The 12,928-nt window shown below is 39.9% G+C and overlaps 1 long non-coding RNA gene across 1 annotated transcript; it reads left to right on the top strand.

The window, feature by feature from the left end:
- Positions 1 to 24: 24 nt before the first annotated feature.
- On the top strand, positions 25 to 2,644 carry LOC127386385 (uncharacterized). The gene is made up of 2 exons (XR_007889864.1): positions 25 to 255; positions 1,598 to 2,644. It is a non-coding gene; the product is annotated as an uncharacterized LOC127386385 (long non-coding RNA).
- Positions 2,645 to 12,928: the final 10,284 nt, after the last annotated feature.

Genomic DNA, 12,928 nt, shown 5'->3' on the forward strand with positions numbered 1-12,928 from the left:
GCATGCGCAGAGCGGCCCCGGCCTTGCCCGCCATGGCGGCCGGGAGGGCCTCGGGATCCGTCCCGGCCCCGGCGCCACCGCCCGGCCCCGGCTAGAGCCGCCTGCTCCTCTTCACCTGCCGTATTCCTGACCAGCCTGATGGCAGCGCGGTCATCTCCCCTCAGCCCCGCACGGCGCTGCCGCTGCCCAAGGCCCCGGCCGAGCATTGAGCCCCTGGTGAGGCGACCAGCGGCAGGGCCTCCACGGGCCCCAGCGGTGAGTCCGGCACTGGGAGTGAGGCCCAGTGCCTCCTCCGAGCTGTGGAGAATGTGTATTCCTCACAACAGCACTGTTTCCTCTCTAATTCGTGTTTTCAGTGAGATGCTCCAACAAACCACAGTCCAATCGAACTATTCCAGAGTGGGCTAATTACAAACTGTACCGATCAGGCCGAGGTTTTGATTGCCCTGCTTTCCTAACTCTGCTCCTCAGGACAATGCCGTTCAGGAAAGTCAGTTTTCCTCTCAAGAAGCCATTATCGCCAGTTTCAGTAACCACAAAGCCCTGTGTTTCTTCAGTGAGAGGACTGAGTTGGCAGAGCTATTGCCCTCTGAGGTTCCTTCAGCCTCGTGTCTCCCTGCAGCACTGGAACCAGCCACTTCAGCACTGGTAGTTGAGGGTGTTGTGTTTCCTGTGAGACAGACCCACCCCAACTGGGGAAATCCCCAGGCTGAGGCAGGATAGCAATCAAAAGTGTTGTTTTAAGAAGCATGCTTGAATGTGCACAATATATCCAAAAGACTGTAGGGTCCGGGCTAGGAAGGCTTCATCAACACTGGTAAATTCAATGCTTTGCCAAGGGCAGCAGTCAGGGAGCTGCCTGTGCCAGGGCTGGTGAACTCCCTCAGCTCCCAGCACAGGACGGCCCTGGGCAAACCATCTGCTGGGAACAGTCTCTCCTGGCTGCCAGGGGCTGGGAAAGGCTTGTGGGAATGGTACTTGACATGAGCCAAATTTGGGAAGGAAAGAATTCTGGCAATTTACCAGTAGGAGCAACTTCATTTCAGTGCCAAAGATGGTTTCTAAGCGTGTTTGGAGTATGTGACTGTAGATAACTAGGTATAGACATGCAGAAAGTAGTGCTGTCAGTTTTTGCTTCCTGGTTAAAAAATGTTTACTTTTTTTTTTTTTTTTCCTGGAGTAGAAGCTTTTCACTGGGATAATCAAATATTATATGAAAAATGAGGGGAACTCAGAGGTGAAATCCTGTTATCTGCCCAAGTCCCACAGTGTGTTAAGTGTGACACAATGCAAAGAAACAAAACCACCATTTCAAAAGATCTGTACTACCTATACTGGGGGGAAGGCACTGGTTTGGGTGCTATTTTCCTAACCCAGGAACTCCCCTCTGCACAGTACTTCTGACACCCTCTGCCTCAGTACAGATACTGCAAACCTTCCCTGCTGCTGTCTTGCATTGCTCCAAGAAGAGGCAAAAATTGGCTTCTCAGCAAATGATCAGAGGGAGAGAAATGCTCCTGGATGTCAGGCCCCAGCTGTAGAATTGGTTTTACCTGGGTCCTTCAGCACCTGCCTTTTATTCTCTCCTTTTTAATAGGTACAGCCAGTTTCTGAAGGAGATCAGTGGCCTCAGTTGCTCTGTCTCTTGCCCAGGGCTCAACTTCCATGCCTGCTCTTGAAAATGGTGGGAAGTGAGGATCCTTCTGCTCAGTCTCAGCTGTCTCCTACAATGTCCTGTTACTCGGAGCTGATTCACAAGAGCTGTCAGAAGTGGTGCTACCTTCCCCCTGAAATGTTATCAGTCATGTGAAGCTTTTAGGTGACAAAATTACCATGACTCACAAATGACAGTGATGGTTGCTAGAAGCTCCTGAGCTGTCTCAGTTGCTAAAGTGTGAGAAGGCTGTTCACCTCGATTTACCTTCTCAGACCCCAAAACATAGAGCAATTTCAGGAAAAAGCCGTTGTATTTTAAATATATAGCTTTTCTGGAATATTTTGTGTGTATTTAGGGCAGTTGTTACTCCCTTTGAAGTTCAAAATGAAAATGTACTGACTGCCCAAAAAAGTTTGCACTGCCACTTCATATGCTGTGTGCTTAAACAGCAGCTTTAATCTTGCAGCAGGGCCTGTCACAAGGACTGTAATTGCATGAAAACAGCAAAACACAAATGCATGATATACTGCATACATAAAGTGGAAACTTGTTAACTCGTTAGTTAAAATACAAACCTCAATGCCAAGAAACCAGATGTTACCTAATTTGATAAGGACTGCTTGATCATGTATGTAACTGTAGATCTTTGTGACTGAAATGATTGTTACTGTTATTTTGCTCCCTGTACTATTTTAGTACCCACATAGCCTATGTGAGAAGCATCTTGTGGCTGCAAAGTAGGCACGTCCTTTCCTCAGAGAATTTGCATTGGAGGCAAATCAGTTTCTGTGGAACAGAAAATCTAACCTTAAAGGAAGCTAGCTACTTCTCCTTTCTTTTTTAAAGTTTAGTTTCTCCCTTCTAGTTTATGCATATTCTAAAGATCCACCCAGTTACAGCATTTATTATTATTTTTTTTTCAGATGTGTATCTGTCAAGTTGTTAAATAAAAAAGCAAAGCACCAAACAGTGCATTTGAAAATTAAACTTCTCTTCCATTTTACAGTTAGATCTAACTGATCTCATTATGCTGGGATTTACCTCAAAGATGTTTTACCAGACTTCACTAAGCCATTAGCCATCCTCCATCCTAGAAATTTGAATCCTCGCTAGACATAGAATTACAGCTTAAGATAAACTGATTATCCTCATAATATGTCTCCTACTTAACAAAATAGCAGTGTCTCATATGTAAATGCAATCTAAAATTTCGCATCCAGCAAAGGTCATGAGAGATTTGCAACCTTAAAACAAGAAATGTTATTATTCAGCTAAAAAAAGCAATAAAATAAAACAAATACTGGTGCTCTAAGAGTATGAGCTGAATATATAAACATTCACTATTAAACTCGTACAAAACACCACTTTTGAAATGGTTTTATCAATATTTGGTTTACAATGACATTATTTGGAAATGGACTATCACAACAAGGAGTGCTCACAATATCCCTCTGGTTTAGGTGAACAGTATTATCTGTAGCTTCCGGGTGGAGAAAATTAGACCTTTCTTCATAGTTCTTATGCATTCGGTCTCAAGCATCAATGAAGTAGAAGGGCCAGGATTAGCAGAGGGGAGTTCTACACAGACTGTGTCGTTTATCCTGCAGTCATCAGTAGGATATAGAAATAGTTGCCTGCCAAGTTCAGGGTGCTGTGGAGCCTCATTAAATGGGTAGATGGTACAGGTGAGATTCTCAGGATGCCAATATGGGTCCTTCAAATCTAGACTTCATATTTCACCCTAAGTATGAAAAGCTTTGTATTTTACACTAAGTAGCTGTTATAGATTAGCATCTCATGTAAACAGGTTTCTGGAAAAGGACCAAATGGCACCTGGTTTTCTGAGGAAACGAGGCTTCCGTGCACATTACTGTACCATATCAAGCAAACCTGACACAGAGATCTCAAAGATAAGGCCATTCCCTTGTCTCATGGAAGTGAGCAGCCAGGAACCACCAGCAGAGCAGGGGGCTGCAGTATCAACTCAAACGCACAGGGAGAGATGCTACAAAATAACCCAATATGAAAAAAGATTCAGCTGATCTCAGCACTCATAGATCTAGCTGGTTGCTTCTACAGTTATACTTCTACTTTATAAAACAATTCCATGTCATAGGAGTGAACGTGATAGAAATCAGAACTCTGCACAGACGTATCTGATGCATATATAACCATGTGCCAACACAGGGGCTTAACACAGTACCTTCAAATCAGCAGTGCTGTAACTCTAACTAGAGTGGCAGTCTTGATATGAGCAAAGAAAGCATGATCACATTGGAAGGTTTTTCTTTAAATTTTATGGATAAAATATTTATTCTGAAATAAAGAAAAAGGTAATATGGGCAAAACACACTATTGTGGTCAGGTTGCTATAGAAGTAGTCCAGAAGAGCTGTCCTGAATTACAGGTTGATTAAACCCTAGGCAAGAGGCCACAGTAACTGAGTACCAGAACAGCACTATGCAGGAAAAAGACCTTCAAAAGTGCTGAAACCAGCACACAGTAAAAGCATTAACAATTGAAATTGCCTTCAGCTAAACTACTGGTTAGTGCTGTGTTGGCTTTTTGTAGACTCATCATGTTCACTGTTTATTTACAATCCACTATGTTTTTAAAGCAATGATATAGTATTGCACTTAATGAATATACTGAAATGCTGCTGCCAGGAATTGGCTCTAGCTTAGCCAAGCAAGCAGAATTCAAACAAGCCTAAAAACACAGGCTCAAGAAATGATAGTTCTTTTGCAGAGGAGTGTGGGGGGTTTTTTTGTGAATAAAGCTGTTTTGAGAATACAAATAAAACTTTATGGACACTATCTTGACTGATTTTCATGCCAGATGCTCACTAGCATCTAGCTGATTATTTTTATCTGCATTACCTATAGGTTATCCTCCAGCTAATTAAATTGCAAATAGCTTTTCCTTCCCATGGTTAATCACTGAGCTGCAAATGCAAGGGCCTACAGGCCACTGACACTGGTCTTTTGTACTCTCAAGCTGCAAGGAAGACTGTCTAAATTAAACATAAAGCCTGTTGGCTGAATTTATAACATCTCACTTGCTCATTAACAGAGCACTTTTTTTGAAGCTGCTGATTAAAAACTTTCTTCAGGGAGTAATATAGTATTCTGTCTGCATGCAGTTCTTTTTGTCATAGGTATTTATGCACTGAAATAAAAAAGAGAGACCTGGCAATAAGTACCAAACAACTTACCACCTGGCTTCTGAGGGCTTTTATTAGAAAGATAAAGTGAAGGAGTTTGGATAGTACATAACAACACTTTTTCAAGAAGAATGTGACAAATGAAAGATCCAGCCTGATGCAGTAATTCAGTAGGAAATTCCTGTACGTATTTTCATCTGATTTAGCAAAACATATAGGTTTCTCTTTGCCTTTTAGCAGGCTCACTACAGGACAAAGATCTTGAAAATTTCTCCTTTTTTGTTGCTTTTGTTGGCGTTCTCTACAAGTGTGATTTCTGGACATTCCTTTGCCTATAACTACCTACATGTGCATTGGTTTGTATCATTAGTCTGATTTGGCAGTGGAGGAGTTCCCAGAACTCCAGCATCGCTTTCAACCTTTTGCTCATTTTAAGAAAAGATCATTTTAGCAAAATATTTGCTCCAGAAATAGTTAAAACGGTCACCCAAGTCTCTAGTATAATTCAATAGAAAGTAACAGAGTTAGTGAAAAATGAAATTAATGCAATTTCTGAAAATATTAGAACTTGGCACCTTATCAGGCAGCCAAGACAGCCACCATTCTTTGGTTCTGTGATTCATTCTGCCTCTGTTCAGACATCTTTCCAGCAGTGATGCTGTCAGCAGCTTTTCTGAACAATCTGTGGAAGTAGGTTTTCATTACACAAAAATGCTGTTAATGCTGCTCATCACAGTTTCTAAGATAGTAAATGTACAGTTACCTGTTATTCTAATATCCAGATAACTGAGTTTTCTCTTTTATCTTCACTCCTAAACCCTGTTTTCTCTATCTCTAATCCCTATAACCTCAGTAATATTTGAGTAAGCATTAGCAAACACAAACTACAGACCATGTAGTTTTTTACAGATATTAATGCAGTCTGAGTATAGACTTACCCAAACTAGTCAATAATTCAGGGCAGTTTTTGTTTAGCTGCCATGGTTCCCTGTTGCAGTCTAGCTGTGGAAGCAGTATATATAAGCATTTTGCTTTACAGCTCTGTCCAGCTTCTTAGTCAGTTTTACAGCCTGGACTGATGGCCATGCTGTTGTAGACTCTCTGGGGTCCATGATGGTATTACAGACTGGACCAATTTGAGTCCTGGCTCACCTCTGTCTGCTGCAGGCTTGCTCTGCACTCATGTACTGAGGTGGTATCACTCATCACACCTAAGTCCAGCTGTATAAAACTAGTTTTCTGTGCTCTCTCAATAGTCAATGGAGGGATACAGGCACCTCCAAAATGTGGGTTATCTAGTACTCACAACATTTCTTTTAGGATGATTGCTACAAAATACCTCCTGGTGGTAATTCTCTCTCCCAATGAACACAGAGGAACAAATCACTAGTTCAGCAGAGTATAAAGATAACCAGCTTCTAGGCAGCTGCCTTCAGGCAGAACAAATCTTATCCTGAGCTTCGGGCTAGTAGCTCATCCTAGACATCCCTTATCTAAACATCAGATCCATACATGTTATTAAATTATTGGAAGATATTATACATAATATATATAAATGCATTTACTCAAGGGCACAACAATTTGAACTTACATCACTTAAGGGCCTCCAGCATTTTAATGCAACAGGCTGAAAATTGTGCAACATCTCTACTTCAATGCAAATATTGAATTCTTGTCATAGATTAAACACAAATGAAGCAATCACTTGAGTATTCCTTGTGTTGTTATATTACAATAAGGGTTGGGTTTTTTTAATGCATACATATATTCAGGGTTCAAGACCCTGTATCAACTCTTATTTTGTGCTGATTTTTTGTGAAACAAATAACCACACTGTAGAAGAAAGCTAGAGGTGTTGACAGATGCCCATCAAAGGGCAAGTTGGAGCTTTTATAATCTGAAAAGTCAGCAGAAGGAGTTTGGGGATGTGAGATAACATTATTTGAATATTTCCATTCACATAAGCAGCTAACATTTTTAATTTGATATTTAAACTTTAAATTTCAAGTTAGCAATCTGATTGCACTGAGTTTAGTGGTGCATGTTGCTGAAGATCTTTTTTCAGACTGATTTCAGATTCATTGCTTTTTTATAGTGCTCTGAAGAAAACCATTTCTGGAGTTTCTCAAACCCACTGTGCTCTACATCCAAAATTGATGCCTTTCTCAAATCCTATTATAGCCCAGATTGCCAGACCTACCATTTCTTGTGGGACACAGCTGCTTTTGCTGGTCATTTTCTTCCCTACCACTTCCCTACATTTTTCTACTAACTTCCAGATGTTTGGCAGCTAGTGCAGAGCAGTAACTCTAAGCAAGCTGCCAAACTTCTATTAATCTAAGGCATTGTTCATGCACAAGTCTTCTCTGTATGTTATGCCCACTGTGATTCTTCCAAATACCTTTGATCTCCTTCACCAAAGCCATGCAACTCAGGCCACATACGTTCAGAAAACATGACATGGTCTTCACAGCAGATGAACTGTAGTATGTAAAACTAAAGAAGGTTTGGAATAGGAATCCAAGCCACTATTACTAAATAGATTCAAGAAAATTTGGGGATGGGCAGTTCACTCTCTAGCTGGTTGCAGTTATTGCATTGGTTGGTATTGCACAGTGCTTGCACTACTTTAAGCATTGGCCATCATCTCACGTGTTTCTGACTATGGCTCTCAGCCATCCTGGTAGTCTGTTTCTGCTGGCAGATCTGTTTTTTTGTGCTGTGTAATGTATTTATTTTATCCTGAAGTATTTTTCCCAAATCAGGTATAAAAAAGTAAAACCAGAAAGCTTCAGAATTTACTGCCAACCAGAAAGCTTCAGAGTTTACTGCCAACTGCACAGTGCACAAATCTCACAGCTATTCCTTCTGACATTCCCACTTTTTTTTTTTTTCGCTGTGATAACTCAGATTTTCTAGTCTTGGCTTTCTGCCAGTGAAATTATTTACATTTTGATCTGTTCTTTTTGAATTACCAGTTAAGCACTAGCAGTAATCTTAGTATCATTATATGTGTACATTGATCACAGGAGATTTCTTGAGAAACTTTAATTTCCCCAAAGCTTTTTGAAACTATTCTTTTTAATAATTTTTCAAAGTTTTCAGCAGCTTCTGGATAAATAAAAGAAAGAATATGTGGTATTTACATGCAATTTTTATTTCATCCATGTAAGGTCCTCATGTATTTCTCAGAAATGTATGGATTGACACTCTCTGCCTACGCAAAATCTACTCCAAATCATGTCTATTTGAATAAGGAAAACCCATCTACACAGCTTGCAATAAAGTACCAGAAACTATGTGTGTAGTTAAGATTTGCAAACTGATCTTTACAAGCAAAGGCTCTAAAGGCCTGAATCAAAGTTCAGCAGAGTCAGTGAGACACTGCAATTTAAGTCAAAGTGCCTGCCTTTAAACAGGTGACTTGGCTTGCAGGAAATGGTGGCTGACACTCAAGTGGAACACAGAATGGAATGGAATGCAATGCACTATTTCAGTTAGAAGGGACCTACAACAATCACGTGGTCCAACTGCCTGACCACTTTAGTGCTAACCAAAAGTTAAAGCATGTTATTATGGCCATTGGCCAAATGCCTTTTAAACACTAATAGGCTTGGGGCATCAACCACCTCTCCAGGAAGCCTGTTTTCCATCCTACCAGTAAATAAAAGTTTCCCAATTTATCTTTTTTTATGTCCTTGCTTTGACTCCTGCAAATGCTTGTGTATGATGGTCCAGTGGAAGGTGTCTCCTGCATATAGCAGGCAGTTTGGAACTGGAGGATTTTTAAGGTCCCTTCCAACCCAAACCATCCTATGATTCTATGTTGTCTTGCTTTGATGTGAAAGTTAGAGAAGGGAATACGACTTCCAGGTAGAAAAGGGAAAGAAGAGATAAAGACAACTTAGATAAATAAAACATTCTAAATTGTGTCAGTCTGATATAATTTTCTTAACCATTTTCTACTAGTTCTCAGAAGTTCTGAGAAACCAACTGCTAGTTCTCAGAAGCAACTGCTTCATTCCCTCTCCCCATAAGGAATGTGTAAGTTAAAGAAGAAAGAAAATGGTCAAGCATACAAATGGTAAAAAGGGAGAAACCAAAACTCGGGAATTCAGGAAAGGCGTTTATTTGCATTTTAGTTGCTTTTGCCAAATAATAAAAATAATTGTCTTTCTGAGCATCTATACAATATCAAAGGAGATTATTATGAAGATGGAGCCCAGCCCTTCAAAGTGCTATATGGTAGCAGGATGACAGGCAATGGGCATAAGCTGAAGTAAGAGAGGTGCAAACTAGATATAAGGGAAAACATTTTCACCGTGAGGCAGTCAACCCATGGAACCAGTTGTGCAGAGAGTTTGTGAAGTCTGCACTCTTGCAGTTTTTCAAAATCCAGCAAGATAAAGTCTGATCTGGTCTGGTCTCATAGCTGACCCTGCTTTGAGGAGGGGGTTGGACTAGAGACCTCTTGAAGTCCCTTTCAAACTAAATTATCATGTAATCCTATGGTCATAAATAACAGGTAATGTGGTTTTATGAGGAAATGGTCACAGCATGCACAAATTGTGCTAGTTCTGGCCCTTCCTGAGGGTGCATGGGCTTTCCTCAGGAGACAGGAGACTGAATATCTCACATGGTCTTAATGCAGGGGCCTAAGTGGTATCAGTGCTCATCTACTTCGTGCCACAGGATAAACTTCAGAATAAAAAATGGTAACAAACCAGAGAAGTGGTCTGAAAAAAAAACAGGATGTGGTTGAAGATGGAAGGATGTAAGGTATTATTTTTAAGACTGATCAGCTGCACAGGAAGATGATGAAGAGTTACTGGTAAATAGCACACCCCTTAGAAATCATCTAGGGGTAGTATTGCACCATAAACTGAGCAAGCCAGTGCTCTCTCACTGTTGTAAGATAAGCAGACTTCACACTGGTGTACATAAACAACTCTATAAAAGACATACAAAGCAAGGTTCTGTTCAAATCAGCACTGATAAGACTTCAGCTGGAGTACAAAATCCATTTTGGGGGATCTCACCTGAAGAAATACCAATAAAGAAACCACAGTAGAGCCATGTCATTTTCAGAGGTATAGAAAATGTGACCCATGAGGTAAGATTGAAGGTTTTAATTTGTTTAGTCTAGCAATGAGAGGACTGAGAGAAGATACTATATCAGTTCTCAAACACGTAAAAAGTATTGCAGAGATAAAAACTGTTCTTCATGTCTACTGATACAGCAAGAAGTAATAGCCTTAGTTACAACTTGGAAGATTTAAGTTATATTTTACAGAAAGCTTTTGAACTGTAAGGAATATTATGTAGTAGCTCACCGTGGAGAGGTCTGAAGAATCAGCATGACTGCAAATTTTCAAGGTCAGGTTGAACAAATGTCTGTCAGGAAATGATTAGATATAGTGGATTCTGCTCTGAAGCCAGAGGATGAACTGGAAAAGCCTTTCAGATATCTTTTAAAATAATGTCTAAAGAAGCAACTCCATTATCTGCTTCACTAAATTGGCATGAAAAAGGAGGAAAAAATGTACCAGTGTCACCTCTCCGAGTTTTCTTAAATTATGCCAAGTATTTTTTTTCCTGTTGTTAAATCTCAGTCTTGCTTTATCTAGAGTTAAGTAGAACACTGCAGCATGCATGAAACTGGAAAATTATTTTTATTAAAGTTGTTCTATTTTGTGCTTAGTAAATAGTGTTTCAACTTAAGTCACATGAGCATCTGGGCTAAAAGAACCCTTTGATTTGTAACTGCTCATTTTGTTTAAACAGTAGGAATGGCAGGGATAAGAGAAGAACTCTAAGCTTTATCTGTGCTGGAGAACATCTCTAGGAATTGCTCTGGAAACCACTTTTTTGTCTAGGTCTTTTTACACTCACTTTCTAAACTCCTGAAAGTTCTTCTAGTGACACGTGTACACAGATGCCAGGATTTGGTGTCCTTTCAGCAGGCTTGAAAACATGTTACTGATCTAACTTCTTCATTTCAGCTCTTAAGAAACTTACTCTTATTCTTGCAGAGACTCTGGAGAGGCCAGGGGAAACCTCACTTGAAATGCCCAGTACTTCTGTGATTAAACATCATCAGTGGAGTTAAACATTAGTAAGAGAACACCAGTCCCTCACTTCATTTGCTACAAAGAAGCAAGTCACTTGTTCTTTATCTACCCCAAAATCCATAAAAGTTGCGGGTTCAAAAAGCTTCCACTCCAGGAAGCAGAAAGCTTAGAAGTAATATTTTTCCTTTTTTTTTTTTTTTTTTCCTTTCCTATTTTAGAGGTAGTTTTATCCTCTGCTGATGTTAAGTACTTTTAATAGTAATTATCTTTTCTTAATTAACACCATTATTTTGCTGTCTTACTCCAAAAGCATTTTCTATGGAAGAAGCTTTCCACTGTGCAGCATTGTGCTGTATGCTTGAGTAATTTATCTTTTTTTTTGTTTTAATTAAAAACTAGTTGAAGAAAAACTATCTATACCAGAATACTTAAAGAGGCATCAGTCCTTTCCCAAGTTACAAATAACATACATGTTAGTTATATTCCCTTTAAAAAAAAGATAGTGGCACTTTTGTATTTGTTACCTTCATTGAGTTTAAATTGTCCATAACCCACCATGAATGATTATTTATGCATTTTAAGTAAGAGTTGTGTAGTTCTGCTATAGTTTTGTCATAACTAAAAGACTTGATTCAGATGCATCTGTTTTCCAGTGACAACTATGCTTTCTTTCTTTCACTTATTCAGTGCTGTGTTGACTGATGTCTGAGAAATCAAGTTCACTTGCAGAATAATTCCTTTGTAGTCAATTTAGTTGCAGTGAGGACCCGTTTGACCCATGGAGCTCAGCATATTCTAGGAGGTCATGCAGCCTGTCAGTAGCTCGGGCAGGATTTAAATAGAGGATCCTCCTGAATCTCAATTCAAATGAGCCTCTTTTGACATCATCATCTTGTCTACACATTCAGAGTGACATTTTGTTAAATGCCACTTGGAGCACTGCTCATATGTTGGCATACCCAGAAGTGACCTTCATGGATGTAGTCACATGCCCTCATTCTTGAAATTTCTTTATTTCCATTTAATTATAACTCCTTTATTCAGTGCTAGCTGTTACAGTCAAAGCAGATTTCTTCTCCCGCTCCCTCCTGGGAGCTGTGGATGAAGAAGAGGTTTCAGACTCATTTCAGGAGGGCAGTGGCAGGGTACCAAGGTCAGCCTGGGAACCCAGCAGTTTCCATTAATGCCAGAGCAGCAGCTTAGCAGCCAAAAGCAGCTTCGTATAGCACATAGAATGTCTGCATGAGGTGCTGACTGTTACAATAACACCCCAGTTATGAAAGATCCTCACTGGATGTTGTGGTTTGGACTATGGGATTTCTTGAAGCTCTTTCTAGCTCTGTATTTCTATGATGCTTGTATAATAAAGCTACAAAAACAGTTTTCACAGGCAAGGAAAAGGATGGTCCATGATTCTGAATATCTACAAGAAATCACAAGGAATTTCTGCCTTATCTCATTGTTCTACACTTTCCTTTTCCCTATAGAAACTTTACATTATTTTTTCTTTTTTTTCAATTTCACAGTGTATTTTTCAGTGCAATCTAAAAAAATAACTTATTTGGTATTATGCAGAAGATTTTAGTTACAATAACAGCAGCATTATCTGATTTTAACCAGGTTTCTTGTGGAACCATGCTCTATGCCTTTTTGTCAAGCTAATCAGACAATTCCAATAATAGTTGAAAGAAGGAAAGGAATTTCGAGAGCTTTCTGTGAACTAGGAAATCTTAGAGCATTCCGTGGTTTCTTAGTAAAGGTGGACAATTCAGCTACATCCTAGTTCACACTGTAAAGAAACCTTGGTCTGCATCTGTCCTTTTCCCTGCAGCTTGGTTTTCATAGAAAGTAAAAATAATTTAAAAAAAAAAAGTGTAAGAAGACAGGCTGAGAGAGTTGGGGCTGTTCAGCCCAGAGAAGAGAAGGCTCCAGGGAGCCCTTATAGCAGGAAAGCTGGGGAGGGGCTTTTCACCAGAGAGAGCAGTGATAGGATAAGGGGTAATGGTTTTAAACAGAAAGAGGGGAGATTTAGGTTAG

Source organism: Apus apus, chromosome 1, assembly GCF_020740795.1.
Source record: "Apus apus isolate bApuApu2 chromosome 1, bApuApu2.pri.cur, whole genome shotgun sequence".
NCBI lineage: Eukaryota > Metazoa > Chordata > Aves > Apodiformes > Apodidae > Apus > Apus apus.